A 24,415-nucleotide genomic window follows, 5' to 3' on the forward strand; every position below is an offset into this window, starting at 1 on the left:
AGGAGCTATTATCTCTCTCCATTATACATAGAAAGATTAATCTTGCCACTGTAGGTTACAAGCTGTTCGTGCTATTTAGTACACTAGTAGAACATAGAGTACAGCGATACTCTGGACAGCAATTTGGCATCCAGGAATTTAGGGAGGAGCTTTTATCTCTCTCCATTATACTTAGATAGATTACAATGGAGAGATTAAAGCTCCTCCCTAAGTTCATGGATGCCAAATCACTGTACTTAGTATCTCTGTACAGTATGTTCTACTAGTGTACTAATTAGCACGAACAGCTTGTAACGTACAGTGGCAGTTTTGATCTTTCTATGTATAATGTAGAGAGATAAAAGCTCCTCCCTCAGTTCCTGGTTGCCAAATCACCATCCTTAGTTTCTCTGTATAGTATTTTCTATTAGGGTACTAATTAGCACGAACAGCTAATTAGTACCCTAATAGAAAATACTTTACAGAGATACTAAGTACAGTGATGTGGCATCCAGGAACTTACTGAGGAGCTTGTATCTCTCTCCATTATACATAGAAAGATTAATCTTGCCACTGTACGTTACAAGCTGTTCGTGCTAATTAGTACACTAGTAGAACATACTGTACAGAGATACTACATACAGTGATTTGGCATCCAGGAACCTTAGGGAGGAGCTTTTATCTCTCTCCATTATGCTTAGAAAGATTACAATGGAGAGAGAATAAAGCTCCTCCCTAAGTTCGTGGATGCCAAATCACTGTACTTAGTATCTCTGTACAGTATGTTCTACTAGTGTACTAATTAGCACGAACAGCTTGTAACGTACAGTGGCAAGTTTAATCTTTCTATGTATAATATAGAGAGATAAAAGCTCCTCCCTAGGTTCCTGGTTGCCAAATCACCGTCCTTAGTATCTCTGTATAGTATTTTCTATTAGGGTACTAATTAGCACGAACAGCTAATTAGTACCCTAATAGAAAATACTGTACAGAGATACTAAGTATAGTGCTGTGGCATCCAGGAACTTACTGAGGAGCTTTTATCTCTCTCCATTATACATAGAAAGATTAATCTTGCAACTGTACGTTACAAGCTGTTCGTGCTATTTAGTACACTAGTAGAACATAGAGTACAGCGATACTCTGGACAGCAATTTGGCATCCAGGAATTTAGGGAGGAGCTTTTATCTCTCTCCATTATACTTAGAAAGATTACAATGGAGAGAGATAAAAGCTCCTCCCTAAGTTCGTGGATGCCAAATCACTGTCCTTAGTATCTCTGTACAGTATGTTCTACTAGTGTACTAATTAGCACAAACAGCTTGTAACGTACAGTGGCAAGTGTAATTTTTCTAAGTATAATGGAGTGAGATAAAAACTCCTCCCTATGTTCCTGGATGTCAAATTACCATGCTTAGCATTTCTGTACAGTATTTCCTATCTAGCCAGAAACCCTGTATCCTGTGCAAGCTAGGCGGACAACTGGAGGGGACCCGAAACACGGTTGCTTCCCGTTTCCTTTTCCAGTGTCACATAAACTAGTGGTTGGACTGCCCCGAAAGCCAAGAGTCTCCTCTTTTGTATGGTACCAGTCCTGAGTCTCTGGGACACCCAGAACCAGAGATATCAGTACGCAAAGTGGACCCATTTTCCCATAGACTATAATGGGACCGTTAATTCAGACCCACCATAGGTTCCGACGCTTGCCATGAGCCTTGTGGGGGTCACAGAAACTTGGGGTTGGTACCCTCCGGTAGCTAATTGTCTCCCCTTCCATACCAACCTAGTGATGAAGGCTCCCACCTCCCATGCTGAGAGTCACAAAGTGCCAACCTTTTTTTTTCTATGTTCCCGTGACATTCACTTTATTATTGTTTTTCTTTGTTGTACATTCAATGAAAGGGTGCACACAGGTTTCACATAAATCAAAGTAAATCTGCAGCAGCGATTCATTCCGCTATATACAAATACACAGCGGTAATGAGTATAAATTAGTGTATTCCAACGCAACTAACTGAGCAACACAGTACTGTAGATCGTCAGCATTTGTGTATTGTACCTGATCTGAACTCCCTCCCTGTCCACTGCATGACCTGTGCAGGCTCCCAGGGGGGAAGGGCGATGGGGGTAGGGAGAGGTGGTGGAAAACACTGTGCTTTTGAAATACAAGTATTAACGTCCGAGTCCCCTAAGGCATAAACCAACACCAATGGGAAGGAAGTGCCAACCTTTTTTTAATGTGTTCCTGTAACATTCACTTTATTATTATTATTTTTCTTTGTTATACATTCAATGGAAGGGTGCACACAGGTTTCACATAAATCAGAGTGGGCGGTGGATTTTCCTACATACAGTAGTATACTGTTGCACATGTCTTGTAACCTGATCGGAACTCCCTCCCTGTCTACTGCATGTACTTTGCAGGCTCCCAGGGGGGGAAGGGGAAAGTGGGATGGGGGTAGGGTGAGGCAGTGGAAAATACCGTGTTCAAAGAAAAGGCATAATCAAAACCATGGGGAACTTTGTGGTGTATCGTTATGCGCAAAGACCTCACTTATCCCTATCACCCCTGTGTATTTTAGCTAGGGGATTCTGACGCTCCTTCAGCATTGCCCCGTGACCTACCAAATCTGTGCTGTTACTTGCTCCATAGCCGAGGGCCTCCATTGGGCGAGGAGACACAGGCGGTAGCCATTTCAATTGAGTCTGCCCTGCTATAGAATTGTATGTATACCATATGGTGCATAGACCCTAAACAGTACAACTGCTCCTGCAGCTTTGCCCTAGTTTACGTGAATAACTCCCTCTCTGTCTACTGCATGACCTGTGCAGGATCCCAGGGGGGAAGGGCGATGGGCAAGCGGGAGGCGGTGGAAAATACTGTGCTTTTGAAATGCAAGTACTGTATGAGTCTGAGTCCCCAGTAGCCTCCTGCTAGCCTATTGCCCTTCCCCCCTGGGAGCCTGCACAGATCATGCAGTAGACAGGGAGGGAATTCAGGTCATGTGCAATACACAAACGCCGAATATCTACTGTATAGTACTGTTTTGCTCACTTAGTAGCGTCAGAATACACTCATTTCTACTCATTGCCGTTGTGCAGTTGCATTTAGCGTAAAGAATCGCTCCTGCAGATGTACTTTGATTTATGTGAAACCTGTGTGCATCCTTCCATTGGATGTATTAGAGAGAGAAAAATTTTTTTTAAATGAATGTCACGGGAACACATAAAAAAATGGTTGGCATTTCCTTCCCATTGGTGTTGGTTTACAGTATGCCGTAGTGGACTCGGACGCTCATGTAATTGCATTTCAAAGGCACAGTACAGTATTTCCCATCGTCTCCCCCTACCCCCATCGCCCTTCCCCCCTGGGAGCCTGCACAGGGAGGGAATTCAGGTCATGTGCAATACACAAACGCTGAAGATCTACAGTACTGTTTTGTTCAGTTAGTAGCGTCAGAATACCCTCATTTCATTCCCGCTATTTAGTTGCATTTAGCGTAAAGAATCGCTCCTGCAGATGTACTCTGATTTATATGTAACTTGTGTGCACCTTTCCATTGACTGTCTTACAATGTAGATAAAATAATACAGTGTATTATTACAATAACAAAAAAACAAAAAAAAAGAAGGCACATCACGTCTCGAACCCAGGACCCCCAGCGTGGGAGGTGGGAGCCTTCACCCCTAGCCCACGACGCCTCATGAGAGACTCCCAATTTCATGTGTGAAAGTACTGCAAACAGCGCCCGGCCCCCACCCCATTGGTGTTGGTTTATGCCTTAGAGGACTCGGACGCTCGCATTTGTAAAGCACGGTATTTTCCACCGCCTCCTGCTAGCTACTGTAGCCCTCCATTCCCAGACGCTCATGTATTTTAAAAGCACGGTGTTTATACATTGTCCTGTACATTCTTCCTTTTACACAATTACTGTAGTTGCGTCTCCATACACATACAGTACTCCATACTTTTTCCACCGCCTCCCGTTACGCCTACAGTATTGCCAGAGCTGTAGATCAATCCGCCGCTATACTGTACGATCGAAAGTACTGGATTAGTGGAGCATTAGCCACACAGTGGTGGAGATGTGTAATGCATGATGAGTATCTAGATCGCCTCAACGCGCCTACCTGTGATTAAACTCAGCTATCGCCTTAGCGTGACTAAACGCCCGTCTCGGCGGAGAAACAGTCAAGATAAAGGTGGCTACATCTGTATATGATGTTTTTGAGCCAGCAGTGTTTCACACGCTGACATTTTAACACAGCAACGTAAAGTTTGATGAAACAGGTAATTCATGAGTCAATCCATTTAGTGCAGATAATAATTTTCACTTTTTATACATTATCTATTCCAGGGGTGGGGAACCTTTTTTCTACAAAGGGCCATTTCTATATTTATAAAATCCTTCGGGGGGCCATACAAAAATGATCAACTTAAAAATTAGCGTGCCCCCTGTAGTTATGCCCCAGTAGATATGCCCCCAGTAGAAATGCCCCAGTAGATATGCCCCTCTGTAGTACTGTGTGCGCGTGTGCCAAAAAATGGGTGTGGCCACATGCCACACAGAGCGTGGCCAATTAAAATGGGACGTGATACAAATATGCCCTCAGTAGTGCAGTGCCAGATACACATATGCCCCCAGTAGTGCAGTGCCAGATACACATATGCCACCACAGTGCCAGATACACAAATGCCCCACAGTGCCAGATACACATTGCCCCACCAAGTGCCAGATACACATTGCCCCACAGTGCCAGATACACATTGCCCCACAGTGCCAGATACACATTGCCCCACAGTGCCAGATACACATTGCCCCACAGTGCCAGATACACATTGCCCCACACATGTCCCCCACCCCACTGAGCTACTCACCGCTGCTGCTGCTGCTGTGTGTGTGTGTCAGGGGAGGAGAGCGCAGCGTGCGCCTCTCCTGCCCCTTAGTGCTGAGTTCGGCGGCAGTGTGTCTCAGCTGTCAGGGGCCAGACAGTGAGGAGAGCGCAGCTATGTTGGGCGGCGGCGTGTAGGACCTCAAACCAGCCGCCGGTTCGTGAGCCAAACAGAGCTCGTGGACCGGCAGCGGCAGTTCCTGATTGGCTGCCGGTCTGCGACCTCTGATTGGCTCACGAACCAGCGGTTGGTTTGAGATCCTACTTGCCACTGCCGCTGGACATAGCTGCGCTCTCCTCCCTGCCCTGACAGCTGAGACACGCCGCCGCCGGACTGAGCACAAAGGAGCAGGAGAGGCGCACGCTGCACTTTCCTCCCCTGACACACAGCAGCGGGCCAGAACAAGTGGCTATGCAGACCTTATACAGCCTGCAGGCCGGAGGTTCCCCACCCCTGATCTATTCTCTAATACAGTACACAATCTATTATGTGGGGTCGATTCAATTGATTGCAAAGTTAATAGTGTCGGGAAGGATGTCCCGGCGCTATTCAATTCAGCAAGATGCTTTGTCCGAGAATGCCCGTACTCGCGCCTTAAACAGGGTGTTTAGGCGTGAGAATGGACACTCTCCGACATACAGTAAGTGCCCCGCTACAATGCTGTTTGCGCCACGCAAGGTTACAAAACAGCATTCGTTTTGTTGAAATCCACTAGTCGGCCAAAGCAGTACGCTGAATTGTATAGCGCCAAGACCCCCTTCCTGGCGCTAGTCACTTCGCACTTCGCTATTCACTTCGCAATCAATTGAATCGACCCCTATGACAACTAAATCTTCGTTATAGAACCAGTACTAAATCCAACTTTACAGACAAACTATTCACCTTGACTTGGGCTCATCAGTGTAGGTTAGGCAACTTCTGTGCAGCAAATAGTGCTCAAAGTACATAAAAAGTGTTCAAAGTACTGTCTGTATTATTATTATTATTATTATTATTATTATTCTGCACTTATTTATTTTCTTATCCTAGTGCCTTATAAATAAATGAATAAATAAATAATAATAATAATAATAATAATAATAATAAAAAAGAAAAATATCCGAGAGAACTACTGCACACACACCAATCCTTGCCAGGCTAAACCAAGACAGATCCTTCCTATCTACAAGCAAATCAGTTTTCCTCAGCTACAAATAAAACATTATGCAAACAGTACATTGAGCTACAGGTCTACTAAAGTCACTGTCAAAGCCAAACTATTGCTTTAGCACTGACTAAGGAGAAGTGCACAACACCAGCAGTAAGGAAATGATCCTTTGTCAGCAGCCTGACATACAAAGTGATCTGTTCTGATTTGCTTACAGTTCAGGAGATATTTTGGAGCCTGCCTCGACTCCTTACCCCTGCTGCCTCTGCTGTCTCCTCCGCCGAGTACAGACTGATCAGCTATCCCTGGGATAGGAAGCCTGGCTTCTCCCCAGATCTTTATTGTTAGATGTTCTGACAGCCTGCCAGGCCTTGTCAGAGTCCCCGCCTGTTGTGATGCTGTGCACTGAGTTAGGATGGAGCTAGGTGACACCTCTTAAAGGTGCAGTGTCACCTACACCATCGATGTTATGTTACCATTGTGGTTTTTATTTATCCTGCTACAAAAGGTGCCGGCACTCACCTAAAGTTGATGCCATATATATATATATATACACTGCTCAAAAAATTAAAGGGAACACTAAAATAACACATCCTAGATCTGAATGAATGAAATATTCTTATTAAATACTTTGTTCTTTACATAGTTGAATGTGCTGACAACAAAATCACACAAAAATTATCAATGGAAATCAAATTTATTAACCCATGGAGGTCTGGATTTGGAGTCACACTCAAAATTAAAGTGGAAAAACATACTACAGGCTGATCCAACTTTGATGTAATGTCCTTAAAACAAATCAAAATGAGGCTCAGTAGTGTGTGGCCTCCACATGCCTGTATGACCTCCCTACAACGCCTGGGCATGCTCCTGATGAGGTGGCGGATGGTCTCCTGAGGGATCTCCTCCCAGACCTGGACTAAAGCATCCGCCAACTCCTGGACAGTCTATGGTGCAACGTGGCGTTGGTGGATGGAGCGAGACATGATGTCCCAGATGTGCTCAATTGGATTCAGGTCTGGGGAACGGGCGGGCCAGTCCATAGCATCAATGCCTTCGTCTTGCAGGAACTGCTGACACGCACCAGCCACATGAGGTCTAGCATTGTCTTGCATTAGGAGGAACCCAGGGCCAACCGCACCAGCATATGGTCTTACAAGGGGTCTGAGGATCTCATCTCGGTACCTAATGGCAGTCAGGCTACCGCTGGCGAGCACATGGAGGGCTGTGCGGCCCCCCAAAGAAATGCCACCCCACACCATCACTGACCCACTGCCAAACCGGTCATGCTGGAGGATGTTGCAGGCAGCAGAACGTTCTCCTTGGCGTCTCCATACTCTGTCACATCTGTCACATGTGCTCAGTGAAAAACTGCTTTCATCTGTGAAGAGCACAGGGCGCCAGTGGCGAATTTGCCAATCTTGGTGTTCTCTGGCAAATGCCAAACGTCCTGCACGGTGTTTTGCTGTAAACACAACCCCCACCTGTGGACGTCGGGCCCTCATACCACCCTCATGGAGTCTGTTTATGATCGTTTGAGTAGACACATGCACATTTGTGGCTTGCTGGAGGTCATTTTGCAGGGCTCTGGCAGTGCTCCTCCTGTTACTCCTTGCACAAAGGTGGAGGTAGCGGTCCTGCTGCTGGGTTGTTGCCCTCCTACGGCCTCCTCCACGTCTCTTGATGTACTGGCCTGTCTCCTGGTAGCGCCTCCATGCTCTGGACACTACGCTGACAGACACAGCAGACCTTCTTGCCACAGCTCGCATTGATGTGCCATCCTGGATGAGCTGCACTACCTGAGCCACTTGTGTGGGTTGTAGACTCCGTCTCATGCTACCACTAGAGTGAAAGCACCGCCAGCTTTCAAAAGTGAACAAAACATCAGCCAGAAAGCATAGGAGCTGAGAAGTGGTCTGTGGTCACCACCTGCAGAACAACTCCTTTATTGGGTATGTCTTGCTAATTGCCTATAATTTCCACCTGTTGTCTATTCCATTTCCACAACAGCATGTGAAATTGATTGTCAATCAGTGTTGCTTCCTAAGTGGACAGTTTGATTTCACAGAAGTGTGATTGACTTGGAGTTACATTGTGTTGTTTAAGTGATCCCTTTATTTTTTTGAGCAGTGTATATAGTAGCATCCACACTGACTCTCCATGTGCAGAGGATTATTTTATTCATTATTGAAAAAAATGTCACTGATTTCTTCCTTTTCTAGAATAAGGGCCGAATTCAGACCTGATCGCTGTTGTGCGAAATAGCACAGCGGACGATTATCGAATGACTGCTCAATGCACAGGCGCGTCGCCAAACAGCACGCTGCAAAAATTTCGATCGCACAGGCGTTCGCAAGGTGATTGACAGGAAGAGGACGTTTGTGATTGGTAACTGCTCATTTTCAGGGAGTGTCAGGAAAAACGCAGACGTCCCCAAGCGTTTTCAGGGCTGATGTGTGACGTCAGCTATGGCCCCGATCAGCCTGTATGTATCGCACGGTAGGATTAAGTCCTGGGCTACGCACAGACTGCACAGTATGGAAAAATCTTTGGATGGTGAGTGAGTTGCGAACGGATTTGCAACTGTCCGCTGTCTGGCGGAATTTTCGCACGCCGTACACATGCATTCGCACACTTTCACTCTCTATGCAACTATCTGATCGCAGACCTCTGTAAATTTGCAGCACAGCGATCTGGTCTGAATCGGGCCCTAAATTCTACGAATTTAAGATTGCAACAACTAAAAGGTGCTGGTCAGAGGCGGAACTTGTGAGTGGTGGGCCCATGTGCAAATGTATGCTTTGGGCCCCTATACTCATCGGTATCCAGATGATAGGTCGATGGTAATAAGTTAGACAGTCAATAGGTCGATCACTATTGGTCGACATACATTAGTTCAACCTTGTCAAAAGGTTAACATGCCAATAGTCGAAACAGCATATAGTCGACATGAGTTGTTGGGGGGTTTTTTAAATCCATTTTCAACTTTTTCATATTTTATCTTTCCGTGGACTACGATTGGGAAAAGTAACCTTTGCCGTATGAAAGGGGGCGTGGTGTATGATGCGGCTTTGGGGCTTAACCACACATTTGCGCAAATATGTGTAACGAAGATCTCTGAATTCTATTATCATGTGGGATTTATATCTGGTTACTGTTATCATTCAGGGTGCTGGGGAAACCAATTGCTTTTTTTCTTGCTCAGAAATACCCCTTCCTTTCGAGCACCTGAATGATATCACTAAGCTAATTGAGCATTTACCAATCTATATGTCTGTTGTGAGAGGCAGAGAGGTTCCTGCATTAGGAGGAGGTGCAGGCCCTGACACAGGGCCGGCTCTACCATTAGGCAGCTTTAGGCGGCTGCCTAGGGGCGCCAGCCACTGGAGGGCACCACTGAATTAATCTAGCAAAAAACTGAAGGATGTCTCTGTATGCGGGTTAGTAATGAACTTACCGATGGGTGGATGGAACACAATAAGGAGCATACAAATATGTCTGTGCATATATATGTATGTATACACATACAGTTAAAGGGATGTAGTTGGCATCCTGGTGGATGGGATGTTGGCATTCAGAATACCAGTGCCGGAATCCCGACACCTGTCAGAATGCCCACACCTGAATCCTGAATGTTAGTATGCCGTGGAGGGTTAGGGATAGGCTGGGGGAGGGAAGGTAAGGGGTAAGGTTAATTAATTTCATTCAAAATGCCGGTATTATGGTGGTCGGGACGCCGCTGTTGGTATTCTGACCGGCAGCATCCCATACCCAACCCCAATAAAATATCCCCACCAGACCATATACAGTATATAAAGAATAGATGGCACTCAAGGACTTTTAAAGTGAAGGTATATTGTGAACAAACTCGCAAAAGTTTTGGACTTGTTTACCATATACTTTTTCACTTTAAAATTCCTTGTGTTGTCCCTTTTCTCTGTATATGTATAATGATACAATTCACCCCAGCTCACCTAGTGGCCACCTGCATCTCCCCTCCGGGAGGTGGTGGTGGTGGGTTTTGAAGGTTAGGGGCGCTATGCTGAAGCTTTGCCTAGGGTGCTGGGAGACCTTGCACCGGCCCTGCCCTGACATGCCACATGGAGCATTATGGGGTTGCTCCAAGGTAGGTAGCTCTTAGCTTAGACATATTTTAGTAAGGAGCCATTATCATGTGGCTCCTTGCTGGTTAATATTAGACCCAGATTGGGGTAATGGAGGTGTGAGGTGTGGTGCCTCTGGACTGGCTGAGCTGGATGGCTTTAGTGTGGCATACCTTTACATTCTATTAACACTTTTCACTTATTAATTTTCTAACACTATTTCTCTATTTTAATTACATTTCATGTTTGTATCACCCTCTCTATAGCTTCGGCTTCCTAAATACTAATTTATAAACACTATAGTTTTTTACACTGGTATGGCACGCTGGGCTTTCTGGCTCATTCTGGTGTTTTGGGGTGCCACAGCCTGCACCTAGATATAGCGCTAGGGACCCCAAATATACAGAGAGGCCTTGATGCGGCTTTGGGGCTTAACCACACATTTGCGCAAATATGTGTAACGAAGATCTCTGAATTCTATTATCATGTGGGATTTATATCTGGTTACTGTTATCATTCAGGGTGCTGGGGAAACCAATTGCTTTTTTTCTTGCTCAGAAATACCCCTTCCTTTCGAGCACCTGAATGATATCACTAAGCTAATTGAGCATTTACCAATCTATATGTCTGTTGTGAGAGGCAGAGAGGTTCCTGCATTAGGAGGAGGTGCAGGCCCTGACATGCCACATGGAGCATTATGGGGTTGCTCCAAGGTAGGTAGCTCTTAGCTTAGACATAATTTAGTAAGGAGCCATTATCATGTGGCTCCTTGCTGGTTAATATTAGACCCAGATTGGGGTAATGGAGGTGTGAGGTGTGGTGCCTCTGGACTGGCTGAGCTGGATGGCTTTAGTGTGGCATACCTTTACATTCTATTAACACTTTTCACTTATTAATTTTCTAACACTATTTCTCTATTTTAATTACATTTCATGTTTGTATCACCCTCTCTATAGCTTCGGCTTCCTAAATACTAATTTATTAACACTATAGTTTTTTACACTGGTATGCCACGCTGGGCTTTCTGGCTCATTCTGGTGTTTTGGGGTGCCACAGCCTGCACCTAGATATAGCGCTAGGGACCCCAAATATACAGAGAGGCCTTGATGCGGCTTTGGGGCTTAACCACACATTTGCGCAAATATGTGTAACGAAGATCTCTGAATTCTATTATCATGTGGGATTTATATCTGGTTACTGTTATCATTCAGGGTGCTGGGGAAACCAATTGCTTTTTTTCTTGCTCAGAAATACCCCTTCCTTTTGAGCACCTGAATGATATCACTAAGCTAATTGAGCATTTACCAATCTATATGTCTGTTGTGAGAGGCAGAGAGGTTCCTGCATTAGGAGGAGGTGCAGGCCCTGACATGCCACATGGAGCATTATGGGGTTGCTCCAAGGTAGGTAGCTCTTAGCTTAGACATATTTTAGTAAGGAGCCATTATCATGTGGCTCCTTGCTGGTTAATATTAGACCCAGATTGGGGTAATGGAGGTGTGAGGTGTGGTGCCTCTGGACTGGCTGAGCTGGATGGCTTTAGTGTGGCATACCTTTACATTCTATTAACACTTTTCACTTATTAATTTTCTAACACTATTTCTCTATTTTAATTACATTTCATGTTTGTATCACCCTCTCTATAGCTTCGGCTTCCTAAATACTAATTTATTAACACTATAGTTTTTTACACTGGTATGCCACGCTGGGCTTTCTGGCTCATTCTGGTGTTTTGGGGTGCCACACCCTGCACCTAGATATAGCGCTAGGGACCCCAAATATACAGAGAGGCCTTGATGCGGCTTTGGGGCTTAACCACACATTTGCGCAAATATGTGTAACGAAGATCTCTGAATTCTATTATCATGTGGGATTTATATCTGGTTACTGTTATCATTCAGGGTGCTGGGGAAACCAATTGCTTTTTTTCTTGCTCAGAAATACCCCTTCCTTTCGAGCACCTGAATGATATCACTAAGCTAATTGAGCATTTACCAATCTATATGTCTGTTGTGAAAGGCAGAGAGGTTCCTGCATTAGGAGGAGGTGCAGGCCCTGACATGCCACATGGAGCATTATGGGGTTGCTCCAAGGTAGGTAGCTCTTAGCTAAGACATATTTTAGTAAGGAGCCATTATCATGTGGCTCCTTGCTGGTTAATATTAGACCCAGATTGGGGTAATGGAGGTGTGAGGTGTGGTGCCTCTGGACTGGCTGAGCTGGATGGCTTTAGTGTGGCATACCTTTACAATCTATTAACACTTTTCACTTATTAATTTTCTAACACTATTTCTCTATTTTAATTACATTTCATGTTTTTATCACCCTCTCTATAGCTTTGGCTTCCTAAATACTAATTTATTAACACTATAGTTTTTTACACTGGTATGCCATGCTGGGCTTTCTGGCTCATTCTGGTGTTTTGGGGTGCCACACCCTGCACCTAGATATAGCGCTAGGGACCCCAAATATACAGAGAGGCCTTGATGCGGCTTTGGGGCTTAACCACACATTTGCGCAAATATGTGTAACGAAGATCTCTGAATTCTATTATCATGTGGGATTTATATCTGGTTACTGTTATCATTCAGGGTGCTGGGGAAACCAATTGCTTTTTTTCTTGCTCAGAAATACCCCTTCCTTTCGAGCACCTGAATGATATCACTAAGCTAATTGAGCATTTACCAATCTATATGTCTGTTGTGAGAGGCAGAGAGGTTCCTGCATTAGGAGGAGGTGCAGGCCCTGACATGCCACATGGAGCATTATGGGGTTGCTCCAAGGTAGGTAGCTCTTAGCTTAGACATATTTTAGTAAGGAGCCATTATCATGTGGCTCCTTGCTGGTTAATATTAGACCCAGATTGGGGTAATGGAGGTGTGAGGTGTGGTGCCTCTGGACTGGCTGAGCTGGATGGCTTTAGTGTGGCATACCTTTACATTCTATTAACACTTTTCACTTATTAATTTTCTAACACTATTTCTCTATTTTAATTACATTTCATGTTTTTATCACCCTCTCTATAGCTTCGGCTTCCTAAATACTAATTTATTAACACTATAGTTTTTTACACTGGTATGCCATGCTGGGCTTTCTGGCTCATTCTGGTGTTTTGGGGTGCCACACCCTGCACCTAGATATAGCGCTAGGGACCCCAAATATACAGAGAGGCCTTGATGCGGCTTTGGGGCTTAACCACACATTTGCGCAAATATGTGTAACGAAGATCTCTGAATTCTATTATCATGTGGGATTTATATCTGGTTACTGTTATCATTCAGGGTGCTGGGGAAACCAATTGCTTTTTTTCTTGCTCAGAAATACCCCTTCCTTTCGAGCACCTGAATGATATCACTAAGCTAATTGAGCATTTACCAATCTATATATAGGCGTGGTGTACTAATAGGGATTCCTGGTCATTTTACGGAGTAAACGGCACCAAAAAAAAAAAAAACGTCATCTCAAGTTTTTCCTGTGTAGACCTTTTCCATGTCAAGCTTTCCCCCATGTTGACATTGTGAATGTCGACCTTTTGGGGTCAACCTAGACACTATTGACCATTTTTAGGTTGACCCAAGGAACCACACCTCTCCTTCTCTGGATCCTAAGTTCATAATATTCCACACGGCAGTGGGTGACAGGGAGAAGGACAGGGTGACGGAGTGGCAGAGGGTATGTGAGGTCTATGTAGGAGGGAGTAACAGGGGTAAATTGGATTGAAAGGGAGAGAGAAAGGGAGGAGAGGGGAAAGAGAAAGAGGAAGAGGGGAGAGAGAGAGGGAGGAGAATGAAGAAAGGGGGAGGAAGATAGAGGAGAGAGAGAGAGAGGGGAAGATAGAGGAGAGGGAAGAGAGATATGATGCACCAGTAATTCCTGGTGTGAGGGTAGAAGGCTGTCCCAGAGGAGGAATGAAGGGGAAAACCTGTACTGGCATACCTGACTGTATTGGAAGATCCTCCTCATTTTCACTGTCCACATCAACATCTATTCCCTTTAGTAACCTGGTGGTGAGCGAAGCAGAGCTAGCCACCGAGCCTGAAGCATGGAGAGCGTAGCAGGCCTGCAGGGGCTCCTTCCTCTATTGTTGTGGGTCACATGGAGGTTGTGATGTCAGAGGTCTTTTTACCTTGTAGAATTTAGCCTCAACCCTTATGCGGGGGCACAGCACAGCAGTGTCATAGAGGAGGAGATGGTAGGGGCACACTTTCTCTCCTTCAGCCCTATTACCTACTCCATCTTGGTAACGGCCCATGGCCGGCTGCAGTGTGCTGTAATGAGTCAGACTGACTTATTAGTACAGCTGTCAATGCCATTGAGGGCACCAGACGCACCACCGGTAGTTCCGCCATTGGTGCTGGTACCGGGTACCACTGAGCACTGCCATGAAAGAAGGCACTGTATAGCTGTGTCGTTAGACACTTATCCTTTTTATGGCTTATGGCCATACTTACCAACTTTCAGAAGTCCCTCTGCGGGAAAGGACAGCCAGGTCAGCACAGTGGCGGGAAGATTGGGGTGGACGCGGTGTTGCATGGGGGAGGGGGACAGAGCCGGCCTTAGGCATAGGCAAACTATGCAATTGCCTAGGGCATCTGGTATGACTAGGGGCACAAGCAGCTTCTGCTGATTAAAATGATATGCGGCATGTCTATATTCTGTGTGCAGCATTTCGTATGCAGATACAGCCACAGTCGCCCACAGTATATAGACATGCTGCATATCATTTTAATCAGCAGAAGCTGCTTGTGCATCCTAGCCACATAGCAATGCAAATAAGATGCATTTTCATAAAAAATAGGCACCCGACGTTAGCAGAGCTGCCAGTTGACTCACGCCAGGAACTACTGTATATGTGTCATTATTTGTATAAGGGACTTAATAATGTGTAACATATGTGTAAGGGGCACTATGTGTGTCATTATGTGTATAAGGGCACTAATAATGTGCGGCATATGTGTAAGGGACATTATGTGTGTCATTATGTGTATAAGGGCATTAACAATGTGCGGCATATGTGTAAGGGAAATTATGTGTATAAGGGCATTAATAAGGGTTGGCATAATGTGTAACGCGCACTATGTTTATAAGGAAATTAATAATGTGTGTCATATGTGTAAGGGGCATTACTATGTGGTATTATGAGTATAAATGCATTACCATTGTGTGGCATTATGTGTATAAGGTGCTCTACTGTGTGGCGTAACGTATAGAAAGGGCACTACTGTGTGGTCTAATGTGAATAAAGAGCAATATGGTGTGGTGTAATGAGAATAAAGAGCAATATGGTGTGGTGTAAGGTGAATAAGGAGCAATTCAGTATGATGTTATGTGAATGAGGGACACTACTGTGAGAAGTAACGTATATAAGGTAAACTGGTACTACTGTGTGATGTAATGTGAATAAGGGACACTATAGTATGATAAATTGTGAATAAAGTTGCACTACTGTGAGGCATAATTTCAATTGGGGGTACTATTTTGTGGCCATGCCCCTTGCCATTAAAAACACATACCTTTTTGGGCTGTGCGCCGAATGTGCACACTGTTCTTATTTAAATGACAGGGAGTAGGAAAACAAAAAAAGGACTGCTATGGGTGGAGGGCGATGGTGCTGGGAAAGGGGTGCAGGGTCAGAGGCGGAACTAGCGGTCGTGCTAGGGGGCACCACCCAAAATCTTGCCTAGGGCATAATATTGGTTAGGGCCGGCTCTGGAGGGGGAGGTTGGGGTAGTGGGGTGGTATAGGAGTCTGTGCGGGGGGCATGGTAGCCTGTTTGCGCCATGTTTGCCCCCTGCTATATAATGCAGAGATTACCAGCATGGAGGCATGACTACTATGATGAAAATCAGCACGAATCATGTCATCTGGCGGATAGAGGTAATCTGGTGGCTGGGGACAGTCTGGAAGATTGGGGCAGATAGTGTCAGGGTCTGGGAGATTTACCCTCTATTCCAGGTGGCCGGGAGCACCACCAAATTTTTGGGAGCCTCCCGGACGTTACGGAAGAGTAGGCAAGTATGCCTATGGCGCAAAACACATGGCGCGACTTAGATAGTCCTCCATGGCTAGCATGATTCGGAATTAAGGTTATCGTCTTATTCTCATCGTAGCCACATACAGAGTCACTTATAAAGTATTAGACGTGACGCACAGCGTTGCTCACTCATATCAGAGCTTCGGCTTTGCCTTCATACGCAGGTTAGCGTTGCTGTCGCACACAGCTGATATGTGCAAAGCAAACATCAGTGTCCAGGGTTCCCATGCAGTGTAATTCTGTCACATTAGTTATGCGACTAAGACACATATATTGTGGCAAAATGTATGGTGCGGCTTATGCTGGGTACACACTGGTCGACATATCGGACGTTCTATTGAACGCCGATATATCACAGCCCCGTCGGCCTGTGTGTACTAACGATATGTCTGTGAGCGCCGTCGTTCACAGACATATCGCATTGACCCTGCAGCACAAACGATGACCAATATATCTACAGATACATCGTTGTGTGTGTACGGGCGGTCAGCCAACCGCCTGTACACATGCTGCAGCAACCGTCCGTATATTGATGGCTGAACTGGGCACACACATGTAAATGAACGCCCAGTTCATGACGTCATTCACGACGGATCGGGCGGTGTGTATGCATGACACACTGTCCGATCCGGCTATAGATATATCTGCAGATCCATTGATCTGCAGATATATCTACAAGTGTGTACCCAGCATTATTCACAAAGTCCATGGCCGTGGTCCAGTTCACCACAAAATACGTGTCTTAGTCGCATCACTAATGTGACAGTATGACAATTCCCAGGACATTGGTGCTGACCTTTCATGCAGCTGGTCTGTGCAACTCATACACACATAGCAGGACAGGTCTATGTGGACACATCTGTATGTTATCAACACACTACAGATCCCATGCTATAATGTCTGTCTATACTGCATGAGACAAGTTCATGTTCCGCACAGGAGTAGGAAGTGTAACGGTGGTCCATTTAAATGACTGACAAGCAGTTTCTCATTCATGGGATTAAGGCGCTCATTCAGGTTCAATCATGAAATTGCAAAAATTGCAGATGTAAGCTTTTCAGCCATCTGCACATGCACGAACTTCCACATTGCAATCACATCCCTGAAGGATGCAATCACAATTTGACAGCTGCGGACATCGAGGGGACGGCAATAAGGTGTTACAGGGGCATAGTCCAGACAACGGAGGGGTGTCTGGCCGCTGCGACAAAGAAAATTGCAGCATCTGCATATGCATCCTGGCTGTGTGTGCAGGGGTCAACCTTAATTTCTGATCATGCAATGTGCTTGCAAATGATTTGCAATCGCATTGCAGGGCGGAGATTAGCATGCTGGGCAGCCTCTAGAATGTGATTGTCAGCAGTAGCAGATTCTGCTTTTTAGCAGAATCTGCTACTGATACTGAATAGGGTCCTAAGTCACAAATACAATATATTTCTTTGTTGTTAAGGAACTAAATATCATCAATCATTGCTTTGTGCGTGAGTGCACTTGTTTTAGTTATTGCATATAAACAAGATGCAGCTTTTTCTCGAAATGACTTTTTACCTTGAATCCAGTAGAATATGGTAGGTTTGTCTTGAACTTGTACCAAGGCATCTGACTGATCGCAACGACCATCATATAGTGTGTACTCCCAAATCCACCCAATTACTGATTTTGTAACTATTGACAGGAGTACCTTCCAGGACATGCAGGACCTCTACAAAGCTTTGGGCCTTACACCAGGGCCGTCTTTTTGTATGGGCACAATGGGCAGTTGCCAAAGGGCCCCAGGAGTATAAGGGCCCTAGGCTGATAGCTGAGGGTCCCCTTTTTGAAAGAATTTTTGAAAATCATCCATGGGGAACCGGAGATATCTGACTTCAGAGAAGTGGCCCCATTTGAGCCTGTTAATTGCTCTTCCCAGCCAGATATCTCAGGTACTGTCTGACTTAGAGTTTTTATGAGAGTACAATCCAAAAGCTGGGACTCTCCTCTTTCAGTGGGCACTGGCACTTGTCTCTACTATGCCCAGAACCAGAGATATCAACCTTCCAGCAGCTGGTCCCTGCTTCAGCTCCACGCACCTGGTATGCAGTTTTATATTTTTGTTGGTGGATTGCTCTGACGCCTGAACTCTAATCCCCAAGTCCCCAGTACCTCCTAAAAGGAGGGACTCTAGTTTTTATCCCATTGAAAGCTGAGAAATCTATTTCCAGGAACTGGAGATATCTGCAGTTAAGCAAGCTGCCCTCCCACTGGGAAATAATGAATATTAAGCCCACTCCACTATCCACCCCTCCTCTGCGGATTAAACACCACCCTGGAAGTCATGTACCGGGGCACCTTCATTCAGCCCAATGCCCCTTTCTACAGTTTTTGTGGTCTCTCTCCTGCCCCATCTCCCACAATCTGTTCAGTAAATGAGTAATTAGCACAAATTACTGCTTCAGGTCTTACATTCTGAGCGGAAGATAGAACACCCCCTACCGCCTGCGGAACATCAAAGCTGCCGCTGATAGCACCTCCCACCCCTACTTGCTTGATTTCCCAAAAGCTGGTCCTTGTTAATCTGTTTTAATGTTCGTATGGATACATTTTAACTTAGTAGCCCGGTAACCATATCTATGCCTGAATTAGAATGCAGCCGTCTTTCTATTTTGCAGTACCCTGCTAGGACATCAGCAGTGCCAACTGGCAAGCTTAATTCTGATTATAATTCTTTCTGCCATCATAAGACCCCAGAACACAGAGAATGTAGGCAAAAGGTCATGAATTAGACTTGTAACTAAAGAATTTGTCAACACAACTACAGTGGAATCTATGTGAAACTGCAGTGTTAAGTAACACAGTGACATCGGTGACATAACCTCACAGCCCCATTCTATGCTTTGGCATTGAAGTGGATTTTAATAAAGCCATTCATTGTAGATTATTCTCTACTATACAGAAAACTATAAAACAAAAAATAATAGGAGCCACGTTCATGGGAGAAAGTAAGAAACCAGATTTAGTACTAACTAATAATGTGGAGATAATATCAAATACTAAAGTAGGGGAGACCTTGGGAAATAGCGATCATAATATGATCACATTCGATATCAGCTTCCAAAAACAACACTATAAGGGTCTAACTAAGACTTTTAACTTTAGAAAAGCTAATTTCAACTTGCTGAAACAAGCAATGAAGGACATCAATTGGGAAATTATATTTCATGGTAAGAATACGGCTCAAACGTGTGATGTTTTTACAATTGTGCTCAATAAGCACACTCATTTGTTCATTCCCAAGGTCAACAAAAACAGGAGTAGTAAATTCAAAACGATGTGGCTTAATAAGTAGGTCAAGGAACAAATAGATAAAAAGAGGCGTGCTTTCAAAGCATTGAAGTCTGACGGGATGGCGGAATCATTCCAGTACTACAAGGAATATAACAAAAAAATGCAAAAAAGAAATCAGAGCAGCTAAACTAGAAAACGAAAAACAAATCACCAAGGACAGTAAAACAAACCCTAAAAAGTTCTTTAAGTATATAAACGGTAAAAGGTTAAAAAGGAACTGCACACATTTTGGCCTTCCTGCTCACCACTCTGTTGGAGAAATTGCGGAGAAATAGGGCATTTGTATCATATTTTCTGGTCATGTCCCCTTCTCCAAACTTTCTGGGCAGAAGTATTTACACTGATAAAGTTTTAAGTCTATCTTTAAGCCCATCCCCGGCTTTGGCTCTTCTACATATGTATCCTCTGGAGGTCTCAGCCTCCCAAAGGTACTTATTAGGACACATTTGTATAGCAGCAAGGGCAACTTTGGCCCAAGCCTGGAAACAAGCGGTAGTCCCTCCTGCTCTAAAAGTTTTTCATAAAGTTCATTTCCATTATACCATGGAAACTGAATATGTGCCTTGTTCCCCCTCTGCTTCCTCTCCCATTATGCAATGGTTCCATTGGCATGAATACGTCACGGAGGGGGAAGGTTCTGCTCTCATATCACACCCAGGGAAGACATCCCCTTTACAATTTAACCTGAATGAGGAATCTACTACTTCTTAAGTGTTCCATCTCCCACACTTTTCCTTTTGGTTTATACTGGCTGTTATGTCTATAATGCTATCAATTTCTTCCCCCCTGATACTAGGGTCGGAGTTGGTAAATCCTATTGACCTAGCTCTGTACACTTTTATTTGTTATTATGACTATGATACCTGAATACCTGCTTAGTAGCTATGTTACCTGTCTCATATGTATGTTTTATTTCATTGACGTGTACATCCCTCCCCACCCTGTTTTTTTTTTCTGTACCCCCCCCCCCTTTTTCTTTGTGCATTCGATATAAAATCCAATAAAAATTATTGATGTTAAAAAAAGGTTAAAAAAGGAGAATATTGGACCATTAAAGGGCGAGTTGTATGTCTTGATTAATGATGATTGGGAAAAAGTAGATTTATTGAATAAATTATTTTCATCAGTATTCATGAGAGAGAACTGGTTGACGGGAATACTGCACAACATTAGCTATGATAGCGACCCGTTGCTAAGTGCTTGGTTAAATAAGGAAGTAGTCCGGGATAGACTAAGTAAAATTAAGATAAATAAATCTCCTGGGCTGGATGGAGTTCACCCCAGGGTTCTTATGGAACTTAACTCAGAGCTATCGAGGCCCCTATATTTGATTTTCAGTGAGTCAATTACATCAGGAATTATACCGAAGGACTGGCGTATAGCAGAGGTAGTCCCAATATTTAAAAAGGGAATTAAACTCATCCTGGTAACTATAGACGGGTAAGTTTGACATCTATAGTTGGGAAAATTCTGGAAAGTAAAATAAGGGATAGTATACTAGAGTACTTGGATACCTCCAAGGTTATTAATAGGAATCAGCATGGTTTTGTGAAGGACAGGTCATGTCAAACTAACTTAATAAGCTTCTACGAGAAAGTGATCAGGTTAAGTGGATATGGTCGTTTTGGACTTTGCTAAGGCCTTTGACAAAGTCCAAAATAAGAGACTAATTTTCAAATTAAGAGAGCTTGGGGTAGGAAACACTATTTGTACTTGGGTGAGTAATTTACTGTACAACAGGGAACAGCGAGTGGTGATTAATTGGATGTTCTCTAAACGGGCCTCGGTGCTTAGTGGAATACCACGGGGTTCAGTACTCGGGCCATTGCTGTTTAACATATTAATTAATGACCTTGGAGTGGGTCTGGAAAGCACAGTGTCAATTTTCACAGAAGATACTAAACTGTGTAGAGTACTTAATTTAGACAAGGATGTTGAGTCTCTACGGAATGACTTATCTAGACTGGAGGCCTGGGCAGACAAATGGAGAAGGAGGTTCAATATAGGAAAATGTAAAGTTATGCACTTTGGGACTAAGAACAATCGGGCAGCCTATAAATTAAATGGGGAAAATGTAGGGATAACGGTAGTTGAAAAAGATTTGGGTGTGCTCATCGATAATAGACTTAGTAGCAGTACTCAATGTCAAAAAGCAGCAACAAAAGCAAATAAGATGTTAGCATGCATAAAATGGGGAATGGAGACAAGGGATGAGAGTGTAATCATGCCACTGTATAAATCATTGTTACGGCCATATGGAATATTGTGTACAGTTCTGGGCACCTCACTATAAAAAGGATATCTTGGGTCTCGATAGGGTTCAGAGGCAAGCCACCAAACTGGTTAAGGGGTTAGAGGCACTGAATTATGAGGAAAGACATACAAGGTTAGATACAGTATGTTTACACTGGAAAAGAGGCGGATGAGGGGGACATTATTAATATGTATAAATACATAAAGGGACAATACAAGGATTTATCAGATGATCTGTTTATCACCAAAAACGCTCACAGAATACGTGGACACCCCCTGAGGTTAGAAGAGAAAAAATTTCATACACCGCGGAGGAAAGGGTTATTCACAGTAAGAGCAGAAAGGAATTGGAATTCTCTGCTAGAGAAGGTAGTAACTGTGGACTCAGTCAATAAGTTTAAAAAATGGATTATATAAATTCCTAACTGAAAGAAATATCCAAGGATACAGCATTTAAATGAAATAACATTTTATAATACAGGCTGAACTCAATGGACTATTTGTCTTTTTTCAACCTCATCAACTATGTTACTATGTTACTATATAGATTCTAGTCATTTTTTTACCATGGTTTCTGAAAGCAATTGCTTACTGGCTGCTAGTTAAGCAGAATTTTCCTTCATAATAATAAGTGACTTCTACCCAGTGTCGGACTGGGGCATGATGGGCTCACCAGGGGAATGCAGTGATAGGGGCCCATACTTAGGGATGTGGCCATCCCACAAAGGGGGTGTGGCCAGCCTCCACTGAGGCTTGAAATACACAATAGTTGAGTGCAGTGTAATGCAACAAAACTACCATGTATAATACAAGTGCACAGTCTTGAACCTGATCCCTAGAGGAAGGATTTATTTATTTATTTATTTATTAGCAGTTTCTTATATAGCGCAGCATATTCCGTTGCGCTTTACAATTAGAACAATTATAGAACAAAACTGGGCAAAGACAGACACACAGAGGTAGGAAGGCCCTGCTCGCAAGCTTACAATCTATAGGGAAATAGGCATTGATACACAAGGATAGATGCTACCTGTCACATAATGGTTCCCCATGTTTGCTAGGTTCTTAATGGTTTGTATAGGATATGATCACCCAGCAATGTTGGAAGACAAAATGTGAGTTTATGTGGACTGTACAGAGGGGATGAAACTTGATAGGGAAGCTGTGAAGGTTATGTGTGTGGATCTGAAATTTGGTAGGCTTGCCTGAAGAGATGAGTTTTCAGAGAACGTTTAAAGGTTTGGAGACTAGAGGAGAGTCTTATTGTGCGTGGGAGTGCATTCCACAGAGTGGGTGAAGCCCGGGTAAAGTCCTGTAATTTTGAGTGGGAACAGGTAATACATGTGGATGAGAGACGCAGATCTTGTGCAGAGCGGAGAGGTCGGGTAGGGAGATATTTTGAGATGAGTGAAGAGATGTATGTTGGTGCAGTTTGGTTAATAGCCTTGTATGTAAGTAAAAGTATTTTATATTTGACACGGTAGAATACCGGTAACCAATGGAGGGACTGACAGAGCGGATCAGCAGACGAAGAACGTCTGGCGAGGAAGATTAGCCTCGCAGCTGCATTTAAAATGGATTGAAGTGGTGATAGCCTATGTTTGGGAAGACCAGTAAGGAGACTATTACAATAATCAATGCGGGAGATGATGAGTGCATGGATTAGAGTTTTTGCAGTGTCTTGTGTAAGATAAGGGCGTATTTTGGATATGTTTTTAAGGTGCATGTAACATGATTTAGAGACAGATTGAATGTGTGGAACAAAGGACAGTTCAGAGTCGAGGGTGACACCTAGGCAACGAGCTTGTGGGGTGGGGTGGATAGTTGCATTGTCAACAGTTATAGAGATATCAGGTTGGTAACTACTCTTTGCTGGTGGGAAAATAATTAATTCAGTTTTGGAAATGTTGAGTTTGAGATGGCGAGATGACATCCAAGATGAAATGGCAGACAGGCATCCAGTGACACGAGCCAATACTGGTGGTGACAAATCTGGGGAGGATAGGTAGATTTGAGTATCATCAGCATACAAATGATACTGAAATCCAAAGGAGCTGATTAGTTTACCAAGAGAGGAGGTATAGATTGAGAAAAGCAGAGGACCTAAGACTGAGCCTTGCGGTACTCCAACTGATAGAGGTAGAGAAGAGGAGGTAGAATCAGAGAAGTGAACACTGAAAGAGCGATTAGATAGGTAGGATGAGAACCAAGAAAGGGCTGTGTCCTGAAGACCTAGGGATTGTAGTGTTTGTATGAGAAGAGAGTGGTCAACAGTGTCAAAAGCAGCAGAGAGATCTAGAAGAATGAGTAGTGTGTAATGGCCTTTTGATCTAGCAGTGACCAGATCATTCACTACTTTGGTCAGTGCTGTCTCTGTGGAGTGTTGGGCACGAAAGCCTGATTGAAGTGGATCCAATAAGTTGTGCGAGTTAAGAAAGTGTGTGAGGCGAGTGTAGGCAAGCCTCTCAAGTAGTTTGGAGGGACTGGGTAGCTGAGAAATGGGACGGTAGTTAGAAAGTGTGTTTGGGTCAGAGTTGTGTTTTTTTAGAATGGGAGTAATGACTGCATGTTTAAACAGAGAGGGAAAGATGCCAGTAGAGAGAGAGAGATTACAGATTTTAGTTAAGGTTGGGATAAGCACAGGAGACAAAGTTTTACTGACCTGTGAGGGTATAGGATCA

At 44.0% G+C, this 24,415-nt stretch overlaps 1 protein-coding gene across 2 annotated transcripts in view; it reads right to left on the bottom strand.

Moving 5' to 3' along the window:
* The window catches only part of FAXDC2 (fatty acid hydroxylase domain containing 2), a 76,763-nt gene extending 70,351 nt beyond the window's left edge, over nucleotides 1–6,412 (bottom strand). Inside the window, exon 1 of one of the 2 annotated variants that reach the window (XM_063928366.1) lies at nucleotides 6,275–6,412. The gene's annotated coding sequence lies outside the window, so the exon portion shown is untranslated. Of the gene's footprint in view, nucleotides 1–6,235 lie in introns of both variants that reach the window. The other variant, XM_063928365.1, reaches the window with a different exon arrangement.
* Between the last annotated feature and the right edge of the window lie 18,003 nt (nucleotides 6,413–24,415).

Source organism: Pseudophryne corroboree, chromosome 6, assembly GCF_028390025.1.
Source record: "Pseudophryne corroboree isolate aPseCor3 chromosome 6, aPseCor3.hap2, whole genome shotgun sequence".
Taxonomy (NCBI): domain Eukaryota; kingdom Metazoa; phylum Chordata; class Amphibia; order Anura; family Myobatrachidae; genus Pseudophryne; species Pseudophryne corroboree.